The following is an 18,200-nucleotide window of genomic DNA, read 5'->3' as shown; positions in this document are numbered from 1 at the left end:
ACAATTCACTTGTGTTCATACCAGGTCATTGCCATAATAACCACCCTTGAGAAATACATGCGAGGATTAAAGGATTCGCACTCGACATCCCTAGAAGCAACAACCAGACAAGAAGGCTGCTCACAACCCCACATTTCCATCCTTCACGAGGAACTCGACAGCTCATTTCTGCTGCCAAGATCCTCAGCAGCGCAGTGGGGGTAAGGACCACCACTCCTTGACCTCCCGTGGTGACCAGAGAGAGCGTCGCAAGAGGCAGATCCGAAAGCAACAGCTGTGTAGATGCAGCCACGCTATAAATCCATTCCTTATGCAACTGCTCTCCATCCACAGAACCTCTTTAGCTCTAACAGGGCACAGGTTTAGCTTTTTTGCCTTAGAGGGAGACACAGGCCAAAGCTTGACTTTGTACCATTTGTGAGAGACTTCTATCATCACTCTACCCCACGCGTGCAAGCTCGTTCCGCTCACCTACCATTGCGTTCCAGGCTTTTCGTCTTAATCCTATCACGCATCCCCAAAAAAAAAGACTCAGAATAGTTCACAACAGCTCACAGAACAGCTCACAAAGAGCCAAAGTCACTAAATGCAGCTGCTTTTATTCCAGTGAGGAGAAAAGAAACAAGTGCAGACAATTTGACTTAATTTCCCAGTGAAGGCAAGTCCTCAAAGCAACGATGCTCAGGTGGTGGTGGTCCCACCTTTCAAGAGGCTTTTGGCACTTTGATTCTAGAAGGTCAGCAGCACATGAGATCAGGTGTTTTCCTTTAGTACAGATACGCCGGAATAAGCATATAATCTATTTTCTTTGGGTTTTTTGAGGTAGATATGACTGTATCTAAAGGAGATACTGATCTGTCTACCTAGCAATCACAAATACCTTAGCAAACGGGTCTGAAATTAATCCATTGTGAAGGTAAGAAGGGAAAACATAAATATCCTCATTAACTCATACATACACACACAAAACTTTACATAACATACGGAGCAGTTGGAAAGATGCCCAAAGACGTAATTGCATTTCTGTGTGAAGAGCATTTACACTCTCTCATCTCTGCTTTCCCCATTCATTTTAGTAATTACATGGAGAGAAGCAGCTAACACGCTTGTAATTAAAAACAGCAGTGAGGGATTTTTAGGTGTTTTGATACAAGACAATTGACATGGAAAACAAGAGGAGGGGATTGCTACAGTCATACAGAACAAGTCAGCCCAGGAGAAGTCTGCGAGAGTGCCCGTGTGGTGCTCATGAGTGCGGAGCACGGGGACAGGCGATGGCACATCACCCACACTCTCCACATTCAGTGCTTGCCAGAAAGTATCGGATCATTTAACATAGAACTGCTTTTCGCTGCTGTAGAACTCTTAGAATCATAGAATAGTTTGGGTTGGAAGGGACCTCAAAGCCCATCCAGTTCCAACCCCCTGCCATGGGACAGGGACATGTCCCGCTGGATCAGGGGCTCCAAGCCCCATCCAACCTGGCCTGGAACCCCTCCAGAGATGGAGCAGCGACACCTTCTCTGGACAAGGGCCTCCCCACCCTCATGGTGAAGAAACTCTTCCTTATGTCTAGTCTAAATCTGCTTGTTTCTGACCATTAAATTCAGAGTGGAAAACAGCCACTTCGCACAATCTATGTTCCTTCATTTTCTATCCATTCCATTTGGCATTTTATTGGCAACGGCCGTAACAATTATTTCAGTTTGCAGGATGGAGCTGCTATCAAAATTCCAGGTCTTCCCATTCTGCTGATGAATATTCATGACTCAAGCAATCTGGACCAGGCAGACTTTCTTGCCCTTTCTTTCCCTTCCCCACTCCCCAAGCAGGAGCTGTGCAGAAAGCTCGATCTGATGTGCAACTAATATTCTCTTTCATTTTCAAGTGAAAACTGGACAATATCTGTGCTTAAGCTCGAAAGTCCTTGTATTGATCTGAAGCACGGTACGCTTGCAGCCAAAGTACCAACAACTCACATGAAGAACTACATAGATGGCAGAAAGCAGGAACACGGATTGGGAAGTCAGATCTTTCCCTAGGAGAAACATAGAATGGTTTGGGTAGGAAGGGACCTTAAAGCTCATCCAGTTCCAACCCCCTGCCGTGGGCAGGGACACCTCCCACTGGATCAGGCTGCCCAAGGCCCATCCAACCTGGCCTTGAACACCTCCAGGGATGGGGCAGCCACAACTTCTCCGGGCAACCTCTTCCAGTGCCTCATCACACTCATGGGGAAGAAATTCTTCCTTATGTCCATAAGATTTTGTGCCCAGGACCACAGTAGGTATGAGGAGCAGAAGAAGATCTAAGGATATAGTGACATCCAGCCAAGAACTGCTTTTGCGGGCTACACTATACGAGGCCCAGTGCTCACCTCCAGCTTTATCCTTGTGTTTTACGAGGTGACAATAACTATTCCAACCGGCACTGGGGATCTGAGAGAGCTGAGAGAGCTGGGGTTGTTCAGCCTGGAGAAGAGGAGGCTGAGGGGAGACCTTATTACTCTCTACAACTGCCTGAAAGGAGGTTGTGGAGAGGAGGGGGAGCTGGGCTCTTCTCCCATGGGACAGAGGACAGGACAAGAGGGAATGGCCTTAAGCTCCACCAGGGGAGGTTCAGGTTGGATATCAGAAAAAAATTCTTCACGTAAAGAGTCCTCGGGCACTGGAACAGCTGCCCAGGGAGGGGGTCGAGTCGCCTTCCCTGGAGGTGTTTAAGGAACGGGTGGATGAAGTGCTGAGGGACATGGTTTAGGGAGTGTTAGGAATGGTTGGACTCGATGATCCCGTGGGTCCTTTCCAACCTGGTGATTCTGTGATTCTGGATACATAGTGAGCGCTGCTGAGGTGCACCCATAGCAGAAGCGCTCACCAATTAGTCCTTAGAGACCAGCTACGAGGTGTATTTGAAGGCCCGGCCAGATGAGAGGAACAAACTGAAAGCAAGATAAGAATATGGGAATTCCCACAGCTGCAGTAGGTATAGAAAACCCCACAGAAAGGCTTAGAAATACAAGAGAGAGATAACAAAAGATGAGGTAAGATGTGCTTTAGCAAATGTGGCTTCACTGACCATTTTCCTTTCCCGGATTTCTTGTTTACCTCTACTCCTTTCACTAAAAATATATAATTGGCAGTTCAATTAAAAAGACGAGGCAAGTGTAAGCTACGGCAGAGCCTCAGGGTACTCCAGCCCATGAACGAACAAGGTCAGGGCATATATTTCTCTTACTATTCAATAAAGAAAAACAGAGGGATAACTATCCTACGCCCACAGAGCCCAGCAGCCAAGGCACGGTGCCTCCCGACACCGGCTGGCACAGACGCATGTGTCCCGGCAGCAGCCGACACTGCAGCCCTGTCCGGTCCCCCCTCTGCAAATTCACATTTAGAAAGAACTTAAAAAGGAGTTGCAGCTTTCTAACTTCTCCTTTCCTGCAAGAACCTTGAAAATATTCCCCGAAAGAAAGGATTTTTATGCTTCGATGCCCTTTTTAGGGCTCTGCTCAGAACTGGGCAGCTCTCTCTGGTGATGGGACCGCGAGAAGAAACAGCAGAGCTTTCCAACCCCAGTCCTGCGGAACACGGAGAGGCCAGCAGCTGCCTCCAGGAGCTTCATCCATCCTCTGCTCCCCTTTGTCCCTGTCTCCCTTCCCTGCTTCTGCCCCGCTTCCCCTCAGACAAAATTGCTGATGGGGACAAACTCGCCTGCAGTTCTCTGACTGGAGTTGCTGACAGAGTTTGAAACCAGACCTCCAAGGAATCATAGAATAGTTTGGGTTGGAAGGGACATTAAAGCCCATCCAGTTCCAACCCCCTGCCATGGGCAGGGACACCTCCCACTGGCTCAGGCTGCCCAAGCCCCATCCAACCTGGCCTGGAACCCCTCCAGGGATGGGGCAGCCACAACTTCCCTGGGCAACCTGGGCCAGAGCCTCACCACTCTCATGGTGAAGAAATTCCTCCTTATGTCCAGTCTAAATCTGCCCCTCTCCAGTTTATACCCCTTCCCCCTCATCCTATCACCCCAAGCCTTTATGAACAGCCCCTCTCCAGCCTTCTTGTAGCCCCTTCAGGTATCAGAAGGTCACTGATCTCAAAGATCATCCAGTTCCAGCCTCTCTTGCCACGGACGATAAGTCAGATTGCAGCTCACTATCACCTCGCCACCGAGATGCAAGAGAGCATTTTTTTGGCTGCAGAATCCTGCCGCTCAGAAGCGCTGCTCTCATTTCCTTGGCCAACGCAGAAGTCAGGCTGCTACAAGCTCATCTTGGCCTCTCGCCACTGCAGAGCGCGGAAGAGTGACTGAAACAAGAAGCGGCCAACTCCAATGTAGGAAACGTAAGGCAGAGATAAATCCTTGCTGGTGTCACAGGCTGGTAGATGGACTCTAGGAAACCACACAAATCTTGAAATGAAATGTTATAGCTGAAAGGAACAACGTGCCCTGGGGTTGTGAGAGCAGCTGACCCTCCCGGGAACACCGGCCCTACAGGCTGAGCCGAGGCAAACGAGCGGCGCGGTTGTGATGGATGGGCAACGATGCTCTGAGAGCTGAGAAAGCCGAAGACGCTGCAGAAAAGGCTTATGATTTTATAATTCAGGCCATAAATAGCCACTAGGCAACTCCTGAGTTTGGTTTGAAAGAGACCACTCAGGTGATGGGATGGTGCTCCCTGGGCGTGCCTTGCCAAACAGATTTTAAATCAGAAATTCAGACTGTTGTTTGGTTTTCTCCAGCCAAGGAGAAAGAAAGGGTGGTTTTTTTTGTTCATTTTCAGTCTCTCTCCAACCATACTGGAGTAAAACCCACCTGTCTACACTGCCTAATTTTCCATTCTGATGGACTGTCCACTCAAAACTAGTGATTCCAGATAGAATGGAAGAATTTGTCCACCATTTACTTGAATTTAAAGATCAATTCTTCAATAAGATCAAACCTGTAGTTTAATAGGAATGGTTGGACTCGATGATCCTTAGAGGTCTTTTCCAACTTTGTGATTCTGTGCTTTCTGTGGATGTCAGAGCCAAGAGCTGTAATAGAGATTTTCATATATTTTAAGTGGGAATGCACGAGGAAGAGAATTAACTTACTCTTAACTTACTTGGTGTACTGTCACCAAGTTCTGAGCTGAGGATTTGGCAAAGAACCGGTGTTTGCGCTTTACACTGGGCTGCTGGCATGCACTCCTCTGTCCACCACGGAACAGGCAGCCTCTACGGAAGTTTAACAGTTAATTAATACAAAGTATATTTCAGAAATTCACCTAAAATTTTACTGTGAAGTATCCTCAAACTGTCTTCATGATAGCAAAATATCGAGTGGGAATCACATGAATAAATCTAAATAATGAGGGCATTTGAAATCTAACATTGCCTCGGCAAAACTTCAAGAAATAAAAAGAAGAGCGAAGACAGAGACAAGGCGATCTGGCGCAAAGCGAAGAGCTGTGATGACTTGTGGTGCAGCGACGAAGGCCCCCCGCTCTGCCTCGAGCCTCACGCGCACTGCGGCAGGTTGGCGTCTGCTCTGCGCACGCACTTTCGTACACGTAGAGGCAGGCATCAACGTTCCCCAAAGCTCGTTAGTTCTCCGTGTCAGCAGCCAGCTCTCAGCAGATTCCCCGATAGCACCATGGAAAATGCTGGCTCGGGAGCTGCGGAGCTCGTGGGACCCTAGCGCCGGCGGCAGGATCCTCCCTCCTCCCATCTCTCCCGCACGGCACGGGGAACGACCCTGTCCCTCTCTGCCTGCCCCAAGCTGCCGTGCAGAGCAAGAGGTCAACCATGGGAGCGAAGAGAAGCTCTCTTAGTGGGGAACGAGTCCATTTGGGGCAGCTGGAGAGGCAGGTTGGCCTAATCCAGAGCACCAAGCGGTCCAGCCCTTCACCACGGACTCAGGGCTGTAAACTCTCCAGGGATGAGGTGTGCTAAGCGGCTCTGAAAGCCAGGTCCAGCCTTTCGGTTTCCGACACCGTCCTGGGTGGCCAGTGCTCTGCATGCAACCATGGACCAAACCAGCCCCGGGCTCCTCACAGCTCACAAGACTTCGAACCGTCTGCTGGATTATGCCAACCTAGTTGCTGTTGAAAGAGAAATAATGGTAGAGTAGACGACAGAGAAGAGCTCTGCCCAAGGCAGCGTGAAAATAAGCAATAGCAGGTCTCTCTGATGAGTTTCTCCAGTGTGCCCCGCCCCTCTCAGGAGACACATCAAAGGGAGACAGGGAAATCAGTCCACGGCAGCGAGCCTGCCGGAGCCCGCTTGCTCAGCACAGGCAAAATTAATTAAGAGGGAGGGAGAAAAAGAGCCAATACGAGTCTGATTTTGTCAGGGAGCGCAGCACCGACAAACAGCAAATGCTAATTCAGGAGTTTTTTGTCTCTTTCACACCTGCCAAAGAGGGAAAGAGGAGCACGATTCAGATTTGAAATGAACCGGACTTGGATACCTCTGACACAACGTGCGATGCCGCGAGTACCGCTGAGTCTTGGAAGCCTCCGAAAACTAAAGGTGGCTCAAAAGAAGCTCAGCCCCGGTAATTCCAGGTTTAAGGAAAACACGTGACTCTGCTGGTTATTGCTGCTACAGAAAACAAAGCCAAGGTGAGGCCTCGCACGCAACAGGGGAAGCCACAAAGAGGGACCTCTTACCCTGCTAGCTGCGAGCACCTCGTCAGAACACGATAAACTCAACCACCAAACAAGTTAGGAGAAATTAATTCAATTTTATCTGACATAACAAGCACTAAGACTTCTTAAAACTGCTTTTCTGCCTACAGGGTTGGAAACATGAAGCCCACGCCAGCAGGAGGAAACACAATATCAAATGGAAAACTCTTAAAAAGCAGGATTTCCAGGCGTTTAGGTGCTGTAGCAGGAAGTCCCTGGAAATACTCATAGATTAATTAGATTAAAGACGTAAAGCCATCACTCCAGGGGTATCAATGTTCTCCCATTCTTTTCTTGCTCATAATTCAAAGGAAATGAAGCATCTGAGCCCAGTTTGGGACTAATAATTTCTAAATAAAAGATAAATATGTCAAGGTTTCGTAAACAGCAAAGGGAGTATGGCATTATAAATAAGCTTTAATATTTGTTTTATTGTAACACTTCTCTGTTTGAGCTTTTGCCTTTTACAGAATGTTCCTATTACCATTATACATGTAGGTTCGTTAAGAATTCCACTGGAAAAGGGACTTTACATTCAGAAGAACTCCCAAACCACTGTTTATGGAGTATTTTCTGCAGCAGAGCTCAACTGAGCTGATTGCCCATGAACATTTAGAGAACAGCCATTGTGCCGCATCTGTTCCAAGCAGGTTTTTTTAGACTACACAATCATCTGTGTGTGCTTCTTTGTACTTTTTTTTTTTCCTATTTATGGATATTACGACCACAGTCCTCAAACCTACACAATACAATTAGCCTGAAGAGCTCCCACGATACCTTATAAACTCATGGTCAGAGATGGGTGAAAACGATATCCCAACAGTTGGCAGTCACAGAATCACAGAACCATGGAATGCTTTGTGTTGGAAGGGACCTCAAAGCCCATCCAGTCCCACCCCCTGCCATGAGCAGGGACACCTCCCACTGGATCAGGGGCTCCAAGCCCCATCCAACCTGGCCTCAAACACCTCCAGGGATGGGGTATCCACAGCTTGACTGGGCAACCTGGGCCAGGGTCTCCCCACCAAAACATTTCTCCCTAAGATCTCATCTCAACCTCTCCTCTTTCAACTCAAAACCATTATCCCTCATCCTCTCCCTGCCCTCTCTGATCCAGAGCCTCTCCCCAGCTTTCCTGGAGCCCCTTTCAGTCCTGGAAGCTGCTCTAAGGTCTCCCTGGAGCCTTTTCTTCTCCAGGCTGAACAACCTCAACTCTCCACCGTTGACCACCAGACACCAGAAGCCACTGCCCAAGGAACCGGTTTGCTAGCGCTATGCTTTCTAGGGGCAGGCGACTGACTATCAGGCTACCATCTGCCCAGGAGATAAGCAAAGTCATGCTTGTTCCACCTAGAGTGTAAAAGGCGCTTTGTTCAAGTCCAATACAATCACATATCAGCAACATACATTAATAGCTGATAACACACAAATAGCCAGTGCGTTTAATAGTATCAAGCTAATTAGGTGTTGGTTTGCCAGGAATAGAGGCGAGGTTTAAAAATCCAAGATGACACGATTACCACGGAGTAAGCCATTCTTGCTCATCCTGAACACAGGCTAAAAGCAGAGGTGACTGAGACAAGTCACCAGGCTTGAAGCCAAACTTATTTCACACACTAAATTTGCAATGAAAATTCTAATGAAGCCATCTTGACAAGCTAAAACAGTGCTGCTTTGACCAGAGGTCTCCAGCTCGCTTTGAGGTAGAGCTGGAAGCATTAACTCGCTGACGGGTCACTCAGTGCATGGAGCACACGTTTCTCCTAACGCTCGCGTTGCAAAAATGTCAAGACCGCCATGAAAACTTGGCAGTCCGAATGCAAATAATAATAATAATAAAGAATCTATTGCCACCTTTACTGTAATTGTACTGAAGAAAGTGGTTATTAAACACCGTGTACCTGCTCCATGCAGGCGGAGAAGTTCTTCTATGAGCCTGAAACACCGCATGTGCTAACCTTTCATTCTGTGTGAGAGAGCTGGTGTTAAATAGGGTCAGAGCTCCACTTGCTCTGGGGAGAAGAAAGGCTCACTTTGAAGACAGGCTGGTTACCCTGTTCTTCTTCCTACACCACAGCTTTCAGATTGCAGCTAGAACTTGAAGGGAGTTGTTCCCACAAGCTCTCCAGCCCGATGTCTCCACCCGAGAGGCTTGAGTAAATAGCAGAAGCTCTGGATATGAATCAGATGGAAAAGATTCAGCCCTCTCTGCTAGGTCTGAGTTCAAAGGCATCCATGGCTGAACAGCTAAATCAAGATCCCTATCTACATGCGAGGGCAGAATGGAGCGTTCAGTAATAATGAACTGCTCACCCGTGCATGCTCATTTCTAGCTGCAGTGGAGCAGGTTGTGCGCGGAATCCAGCTGGAGAGTCCACGCACCACTGTACGTTACACAGAGAGAGGTGGGCACGTCTGATTGTTTGAGGAGACTTTCTTTGCTCTGTTTCCTTTCTGTTTTGCTTCAACTGCCTCCAGCTGAAATCCTGGACCTGATCTCTCGGCGTTGGTGCTCAGCCTCACTGCAAAAGGAAGACCATAGATGTTGCAGAACAGCACTCGGGGCCACGACAGACCTCCTCCTCTCCCTTGTACGTGCTAAAACCTGGGCAGCCTGTCATCATCAACAGTGCGCGTGATCCATCCCCACGTGCACACCTCAGATCTAAGTTTGGTGATGTGACATTGTGCTCCAACGTAGAGGTTACGCCTACGCAGCCGGTGGCACCTGAGCAGGTACCCTCAAGAAATTCCAGCCCATAAACCCATGCTGCAGCCACGTCTCGCTGCACTACACTGAAACAAAGCAAAGTGGAACTGTAAGGTCCCTTCCGACCCAAACTATTCGATGATTCTAAGTTGGGCCACGCCGAGTATCAGTGGGTAGAAGTCAGGGACAAAGAGGACGCACAAAGGGAAGAGCGCTTCTAAGTACAGCAAAAGCAGCTCAGTGTCAGGGGGATAACACAGGGGCTCTTGGAGACCTCCTGCTCAGGGACAGACCTGTTTGCTTGTGGCATTTCTGCAGGTCGCAGCATCCACGTCCGTGTTGCCTTGTATTTACAGGCACAGCTCTAACTCCTCGCCGGTACCCCACTCGTTAGCTGGTGTTGGAATACAGCCGGAGCCCACAGCTAGGGTGTGCCTGTACCTCCCTCCGCGAGGCTGCTCGGTTTATTATCTGTAGAACTGCACACCTGGGAAGATGAGCCAAATAAGTATTAGATATAATCAGATACTTTCTGTCTTCGGGTGCCACCCATGTGCACACCTTCCCTACGAGCTGTGGAGTGAACCTGCTAATGATTCTATTAATAACGAGCAGTGTAAGTAGGTGAACTGGATGAACTCGTGTGAAAGCAAAACCCCAGAGGTAGATCAGTTGCGCTGTTCAAAGCAAACAGATAACTATCCCAGGCTGCAGGCAACTCTCCCCCTCCCCCTTTCCCACCTCCTCCTTTGGGACATCTCCAGACATGTCCAGGGTGGTGCAGGCTGGCAAACAGACGTTTAATCAGTGATTTATACATTTAAAAAAGAAATCACAAAGCCACCAATGACCCTGGGAAACGCTGCGTGTCGGAACGTCCTCAGAGGACTCTGCTTCACCTCCACCGTACACGATGCCGTTAATACACAAAAGTAAACTCGTGCGTTCCTCAGGGGGTTGTGGCCCCCCTGCTTCTCTCCAGTGAGTCAAAAGCACTGCGCTATCACGCTGGGGACAATGGCTTCAATCGAGAACAGAAGGGATGGTGAGCAATGCCTAAGACACTTGTAGCCCACTTGCAGGCAAAGCTAGTGATTGCCCACAAGAGAAGAATCATAGAACAGTTTGGGTTGGAAGGGACCTTAAAGATCATCCAGTTCCAACCCCTCTGCCATGGGCAGGGACACCTCCCACTGGATCAGCTGCCCAAAGCCCATCCAACCTGGCCTGGAACCCCTCCAGGGATGGGGCAGCCACAACCTCCCTGGACAACCTCTCGAAAGACAGATGCTACATCAGTATCTCTCACTGAGATTCTTATGTCAAACAAGTTACAAAGCAGCAAATATTATACATGATGTATATAAAGTAATTTAATAACATCGTTCTATTAATAAGCTCTTCAAAATTAGAAGAATATTTTCCTTTCCAAACAGGAGAAGAAAAAAAAAACCTGTTGCAATACCGGATGTCGAGGCCGGGGCATAAAATGGAAAGGATAAACAATGCCTCATTGGAGAGACTGTGCTATTGGGAAGCGTTTTCACTCTCCAACTAGAGTTTTGTATTCAAATTTCAGATTCACTTGGCAATAAATTATATTATTTAAAGACAAATATTACACCTTTCGCAAACTCTGAAGGGAAAGGAAGTCAGGCTGGACAGCCAGAGCCCAACTGAGCGCTGCACTGGCTCTGTGCCATTTGCTGACTGACAGATGATAATTATCTTTGATTTAATGTCAGTTAAAGTTCCCTCCCCAACACCTTGGTTATTCTCCTCCTGTACTGACATACAGTGGGAAAACAAGGGTCCTGGAAGAAAGGGCAACAAGGAATATTCTGCTTCAGTAAGCTACAGAGAAAATCCCAATTTTATTTATTCCTTAAAAACATTAAACAATCTGCCAGCTACGAAAACTATAATTAAAGCTTTAAACTTCAGAGAAGAGGGTGAAACATGGGTAAAATGACTCGCTCGTGTAGGCAGGCAATTGTTTCACCTGCAGAGCAGTGGCACTGAGCATTCCTCAAGAGACATTCTAGAAAATCAAGGCTTGTCTTGATTTTCAGTATAAGGAACATCATTCGCTGCCTTGAGAAAGCCCTGAAGGGACCTATAAGCTTCCACACGAAGGAAGGGCAACGAGGAAGACAAAGGGTTTGCCTATGATTTTCTCCGTGTGGAGCACAAGAAGCAACTCTCACTTCCCCTTCAGCTTTTCCCCTTCTTCTCTGGAGTTCAGGTCTCTCCTTTCTGCCTTCCCTTTTATTTCCTTCAATGAGAGGCGTGTTTAGAAGTGAATTTTACATATGCTGAAAACTAAGAAGAGCTTCAAGTCTCCCTCCTCCTGTCTGACTCCCAGAGCAAACGGAAAGGGACCTCTGCAGTGCAGCGGTACTGCAGTGAAAATGCTGAACTCACGCTGGAAGGTCAGAGTCAAGGTTGACCCACCTTAGTCCTCACATCCCTGTCGTGGTCCAGCTGGCAACAGCCCTCACCATGCTTTCTCCACCTCTACCAAGCTCTTCAATGTGGCACCTCTTCTCACTACAGCGTTTAGCATTCCCCTCTTAGGTCAGGAAACGAGAGCTCCTGGCTCTACTGTTGGTGTTTTCCTCATCTCACCATTCCACCACAACTCTGTCTTCCTATGCCAAAGCCCACGAGGGACCACAGTGCCGTCCTACGGCCCATTCATCTCTCACGCTACACCAAAAAGCATCCAGCAAAACCATTCTTTTGCATCCGTGCAGCAAAAAAAAGTGCAAGGGATGCCCGATTCTTCCTTTGCATGAGGATATATATTCACCAACGGCATCTTTGATACACACATCATGTATTCCACCTAAAGGTGCTGTGTGCTCCGAAAGAGCCAAATATATTAGCATTCTTCATCCATAACTTTTGAAGTCGGCATTTGACTATTTTTGCATTTCTTCCAGGTTGTAGTTAGACAAGTCCGAATTCTACGGGGAAAGCAACGACTATAAAATGCCAGAGCTCCACTCTGCTGAAATAACATTAGCGAAATATCAAGTCCTTTATGATGTCATGAGGGATTCCTTAATGTGACTATAGCCTCCTAATGACATCATAAAAAACAACTGCAACATCAGAAAACAGCCAAGGGTCATCAATCAGCCCATCCTCTCTCCTACTCACCAGGGGCAGCAGCCCAACTTACTCCTATCTGCTTTTTATGAGCACTGCTGTCCGCTGAATAGCACGCAGCGAGGAGATTAATAATCATACAAATATCAGGGAGAGCGGTCAATCATCACCTGAAATGTTCAGTACACCGGAGGGAAATTGGGGTGGTGTAGCCTGAAGAGTCTGCAAGTTTAGCAGCTACAAGAGACACCACCATTCCCTTAGAGGTGACCTGGTGTTCTCAGGCAACACATCACAACCAACCAGTTTTACATATGCTGAAAATTAAGAAGAGCTTCAAGTCTACCTCCTCCTGTCTGACTCCCAGAGCAAATGGAAAGGAACCAGTTTGTGATCCCATGATTTTTAAAACGTGGGAAGAATGGGAGTAAAAATGAATTCTTTGGTTGCTGTCTTCGTTCTCTAGCCAGAAGTAAAAGCTTTTTCCACGTTGCCCAGATGCTCAGCTGCATGTCCCGTACCACAAAGACCACACTGAAAGGCGGCTTGGCATCCTCCAACTGAAACGGGTGATAGGCATGGAATTATAGACTCATTAAGGTTGGAAAAGCCTTCTAAGGTCATCCAGTGCAACCAAGAGCCCAACCCCACTGTGCCGACTAAACCATGTCACAAAGTGTCACGTCTACATTCTTTTTGAACATCTCCAGGGAAAGAGGCTCCACCACCGCCCTGGGCAGACGTCCCAGTGAGATGCAGTGGCTGCCAAATGACACAGCCTGGAAAAAGCCTCCTCTGCTTTGGAAAACGCAATGCCTCAGAGTTAAAGCCTCGTTATTCTGTCAATACTTTAATATTAGGATTATCTTCATGTGAGAGAGGAAGCAGTAAAAGCAGGAAAGTGCCTTTCTGCATCACACAAGGCACACAAGACACGACACAAATTCTTTTGGTTAGAAGCCGTACGCCACTTCACATTCACTGCACTCAGACTCTATCACACAGAACGTTATCACTTCCATTCCCAAACCATCGGAATAATTTTACAACCTTTCCGCATGCTTATTCCAGCCCAAACCACACCGTTCGAACTGACAGGGCACAGGGTTGTTTTAGCTATCACTGAGCAGTGCTTACACAGAGACAAGGGCTTTCCCACTTCTCACGCCATCGGCGAGTCAGCCGGGGGGCAACGAGGAGTTAGGAGCCGTTCCCTGCTCAGGATACCCCCCGCGGCATTTTCTGCAGCAGGGAGAAGCCCACACCGTCTGTGTCCCTTTCTTCAGCCCAAAGAGTTCTCTGCTCAGGTCTCCACCATTTGTCCCGTGAAAAAGTGGTCCCAATGGAGCCAACTGAACCAACTGTCCCATGAAAAAGTGGTCCCAATGGAGCCAACTGAACCAACTGTCCCAGGAAAAAGTGGTCCCAATGGAGCCAACTGAACCAACTGTCCCATGAAAAAGTGGTCCCAATGGAGCCAACTGAATCAACTGTCCCAGGAAAAAGTGGTCCCAATGGAGCCAACTGAACCAACTGTCCCATGAAAAAGTGGTCCCAATGGAGCCAACTGAATCAACTGTCCCAGGAAAAAGTGGTCCCAATGGAGCCAACTGAACCAACGCCAACCAGTGACTGCCAAGTCCAAGAGCCCGGCCAATCCCCGACTATAAATCTTGTTACTTTGGGGTTTTAAGCCTTGCTGTTAGCATCTTCTTCTTAGTCTTGTAGCACCAATGCAGCTGCCGAGCCACAAAGCGCTTCCAGTACTGCTGCTGCATGAACTCTCTTCCTCACGGTTTCTTTCCATTTCTCTTCTCTTCGTTCTGAACAGCAATCCTACGCTGAACGGTGCTCTCAATTCATTAAGAGAAACCTCATCTGGAGTATTGAGACCTCATCCAGAATATTGAGATCTCATCTGGAGTATTGAGACCTCATCTGGAGGATTGTGTCCAGTTCTGGAATCCTCAACGTAAGAAGGAGATGGAGCTGTTGGAAAGGGTCCAGAGGAGGCTGCAAAGATAATCCGAGGGCTGGAGCACCTTCCATGAGAGGACAGGCTGAGAGAGTTGGGGTTGTTCAGCCTGGAGAAGGTTCCCAGGAAACCTTAGAGCAGCTTCCAGTACCTGAAGGGGCTCCAGGAAAGCTGGAGAGGGGCTGTTCATAAAGGCTTGTGGGGACAGGACGAAGGGCAATGGGTATAAACTGGAGAGGGGCAGATTTAGACTGGACATAAGGAGGAATTTCTTCCCCATGAGAGTGGTGAGACACTGGCCCAGGTTGCCCAGGGAAGCTGTGGCTGCCCCATCCCTGGAGGTGTTCAAGGCCAGGTTGGATGGGGCTTGGAGCCCCTGATCCAGTGGGAGGTGTCCCTGCCCATGGCAGGGGGTGGAACTGGATAATCTTTAAGGTCCCTTCCAACCCAAACTATTCTATGATTTTGATTCTATGATTAATTTAAGGACACCAGAGCCCGAGCGGATGATTTACAGGTCAGCACAGAGTACAGAGAAAAGGAGGCGGCATTGCTGCAGGCATTCTGGATAAACAAGACATTCAATAATTTTAATCTCAGTGTAACCCTGCTATTTCCAGATTACATAATCCCATTCTTGAAAGAAGGTTATTTGAGCAGACTGTCACGTTCAATAAACGCATTTGCCGCATATGTTAATTGTAGCAGAAAGCTGTTAAGCAAATAAGCTTGTTGCACCAAAATGTTATTCTTTTAGCAGGTCTGTTCCTTTCCTGGATCTCCAATTCACAGGCTGTGCTCACTCAGAATGCACATTTCAGTTTAAGGCAAAGAAATGTGTTCACTGAACTGATCAATTTTTTTTATCACGTTGACTTTTGGTTAAATTTTAAGGCATTCTGTTACACGGAAAGAAATTCTTTCAAACAGGTTTATTGCTACTGCAAGATTTAAATGGAAAGATTTGAAATTAAATGTGGACTAACAAAAAAAATGTGTTTTCTTAACGCATATTAGCATTAATAAATCTGCAGTGGATTGCCTAACACACTCCACTCCAATGCTCTCCGTTTACTGAGTTCGTTTTATCACTCACTTCAGGGTCTGCATCCTCTGAAAATGCACCTGTGTCGCAATCTCAGCACTGCTCTTATTAATTGTTATTTGTTACGTGATAAAACCCCCTTAGCTGCATGTTATTCTTAAAAATATCTTCGTTTGTGATGATTTATTTCTGATTTAATGAAGAGAGGAGCAAATGTTACATACAGGGACTGAATACTGGGATCACGATGCTTCTAAATTCACACCTTTTAGCTTCGTTAGGCGAGTGAAGGAGCTTGAAATGGAGAAGCCAAAAGGGATTACTCACAATATTCTGATGATAAGCGAGTCTGCGTCTCTTGTGAAATCAAGAGCCGACTCATTTCACACACAAGGTAGGAACATCGGTGGTAGAAAAAGAGAGCAGATTGGAAAGGGACTGGTTCTAAAATGGTCAGAGTCAAGGTTGACCCACCTTAGTCCTCACATCCCTGTCGTGGTCCAGCTGGCAACAGCACTCACCATGCTTTCTCCACCTCTACCAAGCTCTTCAATCTGGCACCTCTTCTCACTACAGCGTTTAGCATTGCCCTCTTAGGTCAGGAAACGAGAGCTTCTGGCTCTACTGTTGGTGTTTTCCTCATCTCACCATTCCACCACAACTCTGTCTTCCTATACTAAACCCCACGAGGGACCACGGTGTCGTCCTATGGCCCATTCATCTCTCACGCTATTCCAAAAAGCATCCAGCAAAACCACTCTTTTGCGTCCGTGCAGCAAAAAAAAGTGCAAGGGATGCCCGATTCTTCCTTTGCATGAGGATATATATTCACCAACAGCATCTTTGATACACACATCATGTATTCCACCTAAAGCTGCTGTGTGCTCCGAAAGAGCCAAATATATCAGCAACTCTTCAACCATAACTTTTGAAGTCGGCATTTGACTATTTTTGCATTTCTTCCAGGTCTAAAATGGTCATCAGCCTCTCTTCCTCCTCCAAGGTGGACAATATCAGCTTTCCACATAAAAACTTCATTAGTAGCTCAAGTCCAATGTGTCCAAGCCAAGAGCTGAGGTTTTCAAGGGGGGAAAGGAAACTCCTCTAATAACTGCGTGGTTTGGAAAAGACAAATCTTATCTTTGTAAGCCTTAACTTTCATATTCAAGCTCACATTAATTAAAAATTAACGAAGAAATGGGGCCAAACGCACGTCCTGGGAATCAGAAAAACCTCAGAGGTGTTTGTACGTGCACCACGCATCCAGCCACACGAGAAGTTACACGGATTCTTACCTATGCCAAGGTGCCAAAGCCTTCTCAATCCACATTCTGCAAAGTTTTGCTCCATTTCATTCCAATTCTCCCAGTCAGTTTTTGGCAAACGTATGCATCCAGATCATCTCACCGGCTCATCAGGATCACAGTCACACATCTGCAGCGCTGTCAACCGTATCCTGAAGGCACAGGAGTGCTTGAAGTATTCCTGCAATTAGAATTTACAGGGTAAAAACCAATCTACGGATGATGCAAACAATCTCAGACTTAATTTAGTCTCTCAGAGAGTGGCCACGAAGCCCAATCTGACAACAGCAACTGCTCCGCTCGTGTCAGCAGACTTGACTCAGAGGGAGAAGATGAGCTAAGTGAGGCCAGGACAAATTCACACAATTAGTTTTCAGAGCAGAAACGCATTTCCAAACCCATATACACACAGTTTTAATTTTTCCCTTTGACCGTTTCCATGTGTTATCAATGTACATCTGTACTTCCAAGTCAAAATAAACTGAATATAAAGAAACTACCCAAAACAATCTCCTTCCACAAGCAGCCTGCAAGAGAACGTTTCCTTAAAGTGCCTCTAAATGAACCACATGGAGAAAATAAAGAACATTATGATCTGTAAAAGCTGTGTGCTCGCTGGTCATATACCGCTTAAGCACAACATTCATAAAAGGGAAGCATAAAAACCCCCAAACAGCTTTAGGGAGTGTCAGAGCCATGACGGAGGGAATAAAAATGGGCTAAACTTGGAGATGAGGAAAACAGAGACTCAGTTAGGTGTATGCGTTTCTTAGCAGGACAGCACCGTGCAAGGCAGCCTGTGTGATATCTGCCAAAGCATGGAACGGCCTCAGATTCAGTTTTGTCAAGTGATTCTCCCTGTGGCTGATCTTATCTCAGCTACAAGTCTTCCTCTCACATCAAACTTGGCAAACTAGATGGCTGATCCCACTAACATACCATGAGAAAGACTGGGAGATCATTATCCACGATGAGCACTACCTACCTCGGGCTACAGAGCTTCATCGAAGTTCATCTTCTCCCAACTCTAAATCTGGCCTTTGGACCAAAATCACAGGCCAGCTGTGCTCCCCTGGCATCCTGCAGCACAACCTTGACCTTCAAAGCTGGCTGAGCGCAGGTTAAACCAAATATATCTAGAGGTCCTTTCCAAGCTGAATCAACCCATTTATCCATGACTCCAAGCTGGTGGAACACCTCCCACCGGATCAGGTTGCTCCAAGCCCCACCCAACCTGGCCCTGACCATCTCCAGGGATGGGGCAGCCACCACTGCTCTGGGCAACCTGGGCCAGTGCCTCCCCATCCTCACAGCAAAACTTTTCTCCCCAAGATCTCATCTCAATCTCCTCTCTTCCATCTCAAAACTATTCCTCC

The 18,200-nt window shown here is 47.3% G+C and overlaps 1 long non-coding RNA gene across 4 annotated transcripts in view; it reads right to left on the bottom strand.

The window, feature by feature from the left end:
- The window catches only part of LOC128854309 (uncharacterized), a 99,054-nt gene that overhangs the window by 53,391 nt on the left and 27,463 nt on the right, over window positions 1-18,200 (bottom strand). For all 4 annotated transcript variants that reach the window (XR_008453337.1, XR_008453338.1, XR_008453339.1 and 1 more), the window contains one exon: window positions 16,816-17,005. This is a non-coding gene — a long non-coding RNA (uncharacterized LOC128854309). The remainder of the gene's footprint in view (window positions 1-16,815; window positions 17,006-18,200) is intronic.

Source organism: Cuculus canorus, chromosome 22 (genome assembly GCF_017976375.1).
Source record: "Cuculus canorus isolate bCucCan1 chromosome 22, bCucCan1.pri, whole genome shotgun sequence".
NCBI classification, from domain to species: Eukaryota; Metazoa; Chordata; class Aves; order Cuculiformes; family Cuculidae; genus Cuculus; species Cuculus canorus.
This window is presented reverse-complemented; position numbering and strand designations above follow the sequence as displayed.